Source organism: Pinus tabuliformis, chromosome 2_2, assembly GCF_031772625.1.
Source record: "Pinus tabuliformis cultivar Carrire ecotype Pingquan chromosome 2_2, CPIR1, whole genome shotgun sequence".
In the NCBI taxonomy this organism is placed as follows: domain Eukaryota; kingdom Viridiplantae; phylum Streptophyta; class Pinopsida; order Pinales; family Pinaceae; genus Pinus; species Pinus tabuliformis.
In genome coordinates this window covers 631950521-631960532 of record NC_142300.1, presented here as the reverse complement: position 1 = coordinate 631960532, position 10012 = coordinate 631950521, and positions in this window count along the sequence as shown.

Sequence of the window (10012 nt, the reverse complement as noted above, 5' to 3'; positions counted from 1 at the left end):
CAAGCGCACTCAACTATGGAGTTTCCCCACAATCAAGCCCACTTAGCTTGCTACCCCATTTGCAAAACCTTAGCAAGTATTGTGCCTCATGAACCATTCAAGTAGAGATCCCTTCACTCTTTTTGAATTTAAGTATTAGGGGGTTTTATTCATTGCATTATATTAGATATCATTTTGGGATTTAACTGCATTAAGTAAGTCATTCACGTATGACCATTTCATGAGACGTAGTCGTAACTGACTAATTTCTCATGATTTTTGAATATTTCACTTAGCACTCATTACATCGGGTGATGCTCACAAGGGTGAAGAAGTGGGATTGAAACTAGTGAAATGAATCACAAAGCCTCAATCATCACTTCCGGGGCTTGCACCCGATAACCAGGACTTCCTGGGAGGTCACCCATCCTAAATCGCCTCTTGCTCAAGTGCGCTTAACTGTGGAGTTTTCCCCACAATCAAGCCCACTTAGCTTGTTACCCCATTTGCAAAACCTTAGCAAGTATTGTGCCTCATGAACCATTCAAGTAGAGATCCCTTCACTCTTTTTGAATTTAAGTATTAGGGGGTTTTACGCAATGCATTATATTAGATATCATTTTGGGATTCAAATGCATTAATTAAGTCATTCACGTATGACCATTTCTATGAGAGGTAGTCATAATTGACTAATTTCTCATGATTTTTGAATAGTTTACTTAGCACTCATTGCATCAGGTGATGCTCACAAGGGTGAAGAAGTGGGATTGAAACTAGTGAAATGAATCACATAGCGTTAATCATCCTTCCAGGGCTTGCACCTGGTAACCAGGACTCCCTAGGAGTTCACCCATCCAAGATCGCCTCTGGCTCAAGCATGCTTAATTGTGGAGTTTTCCCCACAATCAATCCCACTTAGCTTGGTACCCCATTTGCAAAACCTTAGCAAGTATTGTGCCTCATGAACCATTCAAGTAGAGATCCCTTCACTCTTTTTGAATTAAAGTATTAGGGAGTTTTACATAGTGCATTATATTAGATATCATTTTGGGATTCAACTGCATTAAGTCATTCACGTATGACCATTTCCATGAGAGGTAGTCATAACTGACTAATTTCTCATGATTTTTTAATAATTCACTTGGCACTCATTGCGTCAGGTGATGCTCACAAGGGTGAAGAAGTGGGATTGAAACTAGTGAAATGAATCACATAGCGTCAATCATCACTTACGGGGCTTGCACCCGGTAACCAAGACTTCCCGGGAGGTCACCCATCCCAGATCGCCTCTGGCTCAAGCGCGCTTAACTGTGGAGTTTTCACCACAATCAAGCCCACTTAGCTTGCTACCCCATTTGCAAAACCTTAGCAAGTATTGTGCCTCATGAACCATTCAAGTAGAGGTCCCTTCACTCTTTTTGAATTTAAGTATTAGGGGGTTTTACACAGTGCATTATATTAGATATCATTTTGGGATTCAACTGCGTTAAGTAATTCATTCATGTATGACCATTTCCATGAGAGGTAGTCGTAACTGACTAATTTCTCATGATTTTTGAATAGTTTACTTAGAACTCATTGCATCTGGTGATGCTCACAAGGGTGAAGAAGTGTGATTGAAACTAGTGAGATGAATCACATAGCATCAATCATCACTTCTGGGGCTTGCACCCGGTAACTAGGACTTCACGGGAGGTCACCCATCCAAGATCGCCTTTGGCTCAAGCGCGGTTAATTGTGCAGTTTTCCCCACAATTAAGCCCACTTAGCTTGCTACCCCATTTGCAAAACATTAGCAAGTATTGTGCCTAAAAAATCATGAGAAATTACTCAGTTACGACTAATTTCTAGTATCGTGCCTGAAAAATCATGAGAAATTACTCAGTTACAATTACCTTTCATGGAAATGGTCATACAAGAATGACTTACTTAATGCAGTTGAATCCCAAATGATATCTAATATAATGCATTGCGTAAAACCCCCTAATACTTAAAATCAGGGATATGCTCCTTAAATGAACTTCATTTGAATTAAACCACCAATTTTGCCAAGCTTCCACAAGAGTAGAACCATGTCAATTGAGTCTGATACCCAAAATATTCAAGAAAGTCTACCAAGTTTTTATAGTAAAGGGGTAGCTTAAGAATGAGTGTGAGGAAGTTTGTTCAATAATTTTACATAAATTGCACCATCCTGACCTGTGCTTGTTCCTTTTCTACAAGTTGTCCCAAGTAGGCACCAGAAGAAAAGTCTAGATTTAGCAAGACAATCTAATTTCCAAAGTGGCTTGTGCCACCACATCTGATCCCCACCAACCCTTCTATTCATTTGAAGATTATAACCAAACTTTAGAGCATAAATACCACTGGGGGCATGAACCCACCATAGTTCATTTGCCCTATCACTAATTCCAACAATTGTTCTCTACAATTCCTTGGTATAAGCATGCTAGACAACACCCCACTGGGGTTCAAGATTTAAGTCCTCAACCAACTTCCAACCTTGATTCCAAAAAGAAGTGTTTTCCTCCTTTGCAATTTGATTAAGATAATAAATGCCCCGAGCACTGAGATACTCCCTCAAATCCCTTGGAAGTGTGTAGGCTTCACAACAACCCACCCAGGGATCCACCCCCACTCGAAGCCTAGTGCCATCCCCAACATGCCAGGAAAGACCTTCTACAATAAGATCAAACGAATCTATGGTGGCCTTCCAAATGATAGAAGAATTTTTTGAATTCTTGTCCGAGTTGCGCAACAAGTTATCCAAAGCGGTTGGATCAATATATTTTCTTTTTATCACTGTCCAAAGATTGTCCTTAGTTAAAAGGTGTCACCCAGATTTTTCTGCCAATGAGCATGAAAAGTTTGAAAGGTCCCCACCCTCCCCAATCCTTTGGGTGAGCAATTTTCTCCCAGGCAACCCATGGAATAACTTCATCTTCCTTTGAACCCACCCATAAGAAACGACCACAAACTTTCATGATCTGAGCAAGAACTCCTTTCAGAACCCATGTTAGAGTGATCCAGTATACTAGAATTGCAATTAAGACAGATTTTATAAGAACCAGTCACCCTGCTCTAGATAACCACTTATAGATCCAATGCTTAACTCACTTTTCAATTTTTGCAACCAACCATTTCCAATCAGTTTTTTAGTAGGAATCAAGCTTTAGGAAAAAACCCATATATTTTAGGATTTCCAACATAGGTTTAATTTCAAAAGGAAAAATTGATAAGATTATGTTGATCTTTGCCCCCGAGAGCCCATTTTGCGCAATAGTGGATTTTTGGGTGTTTATGCTCATCCTAGTTGCTTTAAGAAATAAGTCCAGAACTAATTTCAGTTTGGATAAGTCTCCCCTTGATCCATCACAAAACAAAATGATATCATCAACAAAGAGGAGGTGAGTAATAAAGATGTTTATAGCAACTTCAATTCATTTGAAATCTCCCCTTCTGATGGTTGTGTGAATCAAATGGCTTAAAATTTTAGCTAAAAAGAGGAACAATAGGGGAGATAGAGGGCATCCCTGACAAAGGCCTCGCTGACTAGAGAAAAAGGGAGAGGTGACACCATTAATAAGAACTGCAAAACTCGCATTTTATATACATCCCATGACTCAATTAATAAAACCAATGGAAAATCCAAGTGAGTCATCAAAAGATGCAAGTATATTCAACTGATCTTGTCGTAGGTCTTTGAAAGATCAATTTTGAGAATCATTCCCTTCTTGTTGAATATTTTGATACTATGAAAAGATTCCTGGGCTACACCGATGGCTTCATGAATCTTCCTTCCATATAGAAACCAAATTGTTCATAGGAGATGTTTTTAGAAAGGATAGGTTTAAGTTGGTTTGCAATTGTTTTGGCTATAATTTTGTAAGTGCAATTTCAAAGGGAAATAGGTACGAAGTCATCAAAAATATGAGTATCATCGTATTTTGGAATTAAGGCCAAAAATGTAGTGTTGAGGGGCTCGTGCACAAAACCTCTAATCCTAGATACCTCCACCACCCCAGCCAAATCATCTCCTAGAAGCTCAAAGAAATGCTGGTAAAATTCCATTTTCCATCCTTAGGACCAAGGCTCTTATCCTTTTGCATAGATTTTAGAACCCCTTCTACGTCCCCCTTTGATATAGGTACCAAGAGAATGTCATTGTCTTCCTCCTCAAAAAAACTTGGAAAATCTTGGGCAACCTAGATTACTTCGGCTATTGTGGCTTCAAATGGAGCCTTGAACAAAAATTGAAATGGAAGACACCTAGAGAAGCTAACTCGTTAAAATAATTTTTCGAGCCACCGTCAAATTTTTTATTTCCCAAATAGTGTTTGAATTCCTCCTACCCTTTTCATAGTTTTGGAAAAATTTGGAATTTTCATCCCCTGCTTGAAGCCATATAGCCCTACTTTTAGCCTCTACTGTTCTTCAATGTCTTTCAGGATCCTGTATCTTTCACCCCCCATAATTTTTATCCTTTCCTTTTTCTCTTCTGTCCCATATCCATCCCCCTCCAAGCTTTCCAATGCCTCGAGTTCTATCTCAATGATTTTTAAAACAGATTCATCCCTCAAAAATTTTTCCCTTGCCCAGGATATCGTTGTTGGTTTTAATCCTTTTAGGTTTTCCATAAAGGATTGAGCAAGTAAATAGCCTTGGGATCTAAAATGTTGCCTCCATGTCTCTTAAATAAGGCTATTATAAGTTTGATCTTTTAGCCATGATGAGTTAAATTTAAAAGGGGAACCAAGCTTCCTACTAGCCCCTTTTAACTCCAAAAATATAGGAAAGTGGTCAGATTCTCCGCCATAGCCAACCCACTATCTGAAGAAAGCAATTTGAGTTGTTAGGTCCTCTTTTATAAAAAAACGATCCAAACGCTTTGCCACCCTAGCCTCTCCAACTATCTTGTTCCTCCAAGTGGGCTTATCTTTTATCATATCGACATCGATGAACCTACCCATCCGAAGTTTGTTTAAAAGGAAGTTAGCCAAAGGGTTTTCCTGGGCCAGTGGCCCCCAATATTCTAAAAAACCTAAGGAGACATTTAGATCCCCTCCCACCACAACCTTTGAGTTATTCAATAGATATTTTGAGAACAGATTGTTCCAAAAATGAACTATTTCTTGACACGGGCCATAAATGTTGATAAGGGTAACATTTGAACAAATATCAGAGGAGAACTACTCCACCCTTAAAACTAAATATGATCCCTAGGAGTTCATGAGTTTTATATTTTTGTCCCTAAAGCCCATAGCTAAACCTGACAGATATTCCATTCAAGTCAAGTGCCACAAAAGACCAATTAGGCAACATAATGCACAAAGATTTCATCATAGACTCCCTAGCTCCAAGGGTCTCTTGGAGCATAATTACATCACAACTAACATATTTAAATAAATGTTTTAAAGCAAACTTATTCTAGGTGTTGGCTAGACCTATACAATTAAAGGACAACATAATCATTTAGAAACCATCACAAGGGCCAGCGCTGCTCTAAGCGACCCTTTGAGGGACAATTGCTTTCCATCGGCAATATAAAGTTTAGCTTTGATTTGGGCCTTGGAGATGTTAATTTTCCAGCCACGGGTCTTTGGAGGACCATAAGATTCCTGAAAGAATCTAAGTCCACCCACAGTTTCAGTTGGGAATTCTCTTTTGTCCCAGGGACGAAGGTTGTAATGATGTTTTTCACAGCATCACTCCGATGAGAATGGAAAGACGGGGCATGAAGAGGGGGCCCAGATAGATTTAAAACTAGAATGGAGGTAATAATACTATCTAAGGCTAGAGAAAATTTGTAGCAAGGGGAGGGGGATTCAGATGATGGCATGGAGGGATCAGGGCTTTGAAAATCATCCAATAGCGGCATCAACTGAAACGAATGAGAGAAAATATGGAGAGAAGCAGTACCCACGGGATAAGTTTCCTGACCCATGTACTCCACCTCAACCAGCCCTTCCCGCATGTGTTCAATCACAGGGTTGTTTGGACCTTCAAGGATCCCAATTTAGGCCTCTTATACCTCCATCTGAACTGGAACCTCTTCCTGTTGAACCCCTGTCGATTCTAGATGCTCCATGACTTCCTCATCAGGCGGATCCTGGACCCCTTGGTTGGGTTTTCCCCTTTGTTTCCTCTGTCTTCTAAGCCCTAAAGGAAAGTCCCTTGCCAAGTGTCCATGCTTGTGACAACGGTGGCATCAGTAGGGAAATTGTTCATAATCGAGTAAGTGGGAGAGAGAATATCTATCAACCTGTATCTACATCATGTCTACCAAACCCTCCCTCGGGTCTAACCTCACCAAAATGTGAGCAACCTTCCTTTCCTTGGTTGATTGAAAAGACATATATGCATCAAGAGCTTTCACAAAACCCCAATTTCGTCCAAGTACCCAGTCCACTACTTCACCATTCGAGAATCTAACCATAAACCATCCTCTAGTCAGGGTAATGACCTCTGTTTGTGTAGTTGAACCCTCATTCCACTCCTTTTTTATCCATTCCGTGATGTATTTTGCTAAGTATTGCCTGCCCTTGACTTGCCCCACCAAAATAAGCTTTCAAGCCTCCATGACCTCGTCCATTTGAATGTCAACATCAAGAATCAAATTTGGTCTTTCCAATTTCTTCTAGATCACTTTCCCCTTCTTCCTCTTTGATCTCGATGACTGACCAATCTCGATGGGGAATTTAGAAGAGAGCTCTTCGTCATCTTGAATGTTGAACACCGAGTTCGCCCCTAATATATGATCCAGGAATGAAATATTGATTTCCCTCCTTCGACCCCTGAGGGCCGACCCTAATTGACTCACATGTTCAAACCCTAACTTGAAAGAGGTGGAAACCCTACACCTTCCTTCCCTGTTTCCGCTTGGTTGCTTTGAAATTCAACATCCTTTATAGCCAAAAAAACCTTTGAATGAACCCCCCTCGATCATCACATCCCCTACTGCTAAGGGAAAATATTTTGAGAGGTTAAGGGTGAACGCTGATGCAGGGATTTTGCACGCTTGCGTTCTATTCATGCTCTAGCCCAAAACAACGGGTTTTGACCTTGAAACCTCACATAAACAAGATTTAAGCCCTTCATTTATGATAAACCCTAATGTGCTCTTTTTGTCCATTAAACTGCTTGCCTAATTTGCATGTGTGAATCCACATAGTATGATACCATCACCTCGAGTATACCTCAATCCATACTCGACTATGCCACACAAATATCTTAGAATGTGCCTCGTTGTTGTCCAATGCACTCTCTTTGATCCCACCATAAAATGACTAAGAGTGTTAACCGCGAAGCAGATATATGGCCTAATGTTTACCAAATACATGAAGGAACTGATAAGTTATCTATACAAGGTAGGGTCAATGTACTCATCCTTTAATGCATCTATTTTGTGATCATAGGCATAGAAATGGTTCTACAATCCTACATCTTAAATCTCTTCAGAATCTCTGTAGCATATCTGCCTTGACTAAGGAAGATCTCCCCATTGTTTTTCCATACTTCCAAGCCCAGGAAGTAATGAATCAACCCAAAATCCTTCATGTCAAGTTCTACTGCCAGGTTCCTCTTGCAGTCCTCTATGAGCCCTGATGACCTTGTCAAGAACAGGTCATCCACATAAAACACTATGATGAGTGGTTCATCCTCTACCATCGGATAGTAAAGGTTGGGATCAACTAAAGGTTGGGATCATGTCACTCTTGACGAATCACACTTGTTACAAGTATTTATTAATCCGACCATACCATGCCCTAGGGCTTGTTTGAGTCTCTATAGATATTTCTTCAGTCTACACATATGCATGTCCCTCTCACATGTCTCGAAACCCTTCAGTTGTACTATATGTATGTCCTCCTCTATCACACAACAAAAGATTATCTAGAAAAGTGTGATTTACTTCTTAGTTTAGGGTCATCTCTTCACACAAGTTTGCATTTCATAATCTATCATATTATATAAGATGAGATTAATGAACAATTTACTTCAAATGAGGATTGTACCTACCTAAGAGTAGGACAAAATGTGTACCATTCACGCAAAGTCTTGTATGAACCACTATTTATTGAACGTAAGCCAACCACACAAATTTTTATTTCTCGTTAGTCGTCCTCTCTAAGTCTCTCTTCTTCACAGACATTTTCCAACAAATTCGAGAGATATAAAGACCATTCAATACTGCAAAGTGAAAACAGTTTTCTAATCATATGTAAATGCGGTCATTCTGATTGAAGATAAATGACAGATAACTGCATTCTCTTACTAAATAACTAGCGCCTTTGGGCTCATATTCTTCCCAATGGTAATCCCTCTTTACTTGTTGCAGATCAGAGCACATTGCAAATCATGGGACAAGCCAAAACAAATAGGCAACCAACTGTAAAAAAAATTAAAAGCAAATGAGATTGACACTCTTAATATTTCTTTACATGTAATGTCATTCTGAAACTTAAAAATATATAAATCTATAAATAAAGAGGATTGGACCTCTCCTTAGAATAGTACCATGAAATAATTCTTAAGGCTATATATAGGCTATTATCTACCAGGCTAAACCATACCTACTCCTCCCCTGGAGTTGTTAGCTTCATAGAAATCCAAAACTATCTTTTGTTGAATATCCTACAACAAATTAAAATCGCCTAAACAAAGACAAACACAAAGGCGAGAAATGAAAAAAAAAACTAATATTAACCCTGATGTAGGGAACAAATAAAATGTAATGTTAATATAGCTCATAGGCACATAATCATCAAGATCTTCAAGTTAAATTTAATATAAAACTCACAATGAGTAAAATAAGGGTGTGGTTAGCCATTTACCTCGACCCGAGTGACATAATCAGAATGTGTACTTATAGATTGACAAAATGTAATAACGAAACATGTGCTACCTAATTGCAGGGCCAACCGAAGAATGTACGTACTTATTTTTCATCTTCGCGACTTGTCATCTCATCTCCTCAATTCCCTAGGAAAGTTTGAGAAAATAAACACCACTTCAGATATATTGAAATAGATAGATTGAGATATTAGTGAAAAAATAAGAATCTTTGATAAATAATAAGATAAATAATAAAAGAAAGTGAATCTTAAAACAATTACTGAGCCTATATGCATAGCCATTATCTAACATGCCACTTCCAATTTTGTACTTAGTTATTGGTAAAATAATCAGAATATATTGATTCAAAGGTAAAAAAAAAGAGCAAAAGCATGTCTACATAGCATAATAGAAATCCAACACCATTGGTTTCATCTTTAACTATCTATTTTTGCTCTGCATCCTGCATTAAAATAAAATCTTACATACATTGCAAGCACACTAAAATTATGAAAAAAAAAACAAAAGCAACCATTACAATCTAAACAAAATGAAAAAATCAATAAAGAAAATGGACTATAAAAAGTAATATGCATGCCCATGCAATGGATAAAACACATATTAACACCCCCCCCCCCCCCCAAACCACAAAAAAAAGTCGTGATGCAAAACTTAGAAAATGCATGGCCATGCAATGGAGCAAACACATATCAAACCCCCCAAAAAAACACACAGAAGTCGCAGCACAGATCTCAGAAAACTGTTGGCTCTGAGAATGTCTTATATCCTCTTCATTTCAAATGGTTAAAAGTTATTTTTTCTTTGTCGGTGTCGCAAAGGGGGTGGGCATTCCAATTGAACAACCATGTCTCCACAAAATTTGAAATCACTAGAATTTAACTATCATATGATATTGTGAGGCCTCCATTTTGTTTGGTTTTACATAACCTTTTGCTTTGAAATCCCTCATTATTTCACTTAGTTCTTAGGGTTATTGTCGTCATTTTGTGCATTATAAAGTAAATATTCACCATTTAGCACATTTCCCTTGTTTCAACAAGATTTAACATTAAAATCATTATTGATGATTATTTGTGTGCATATAGGTCTAAAAATGTATGTGCCAACAGTGATTGCTAAGTGCATGGTAGCTAGCCTTGATCCTGCACCCTTGAAAATTCTTGCACCAATAAGAAGT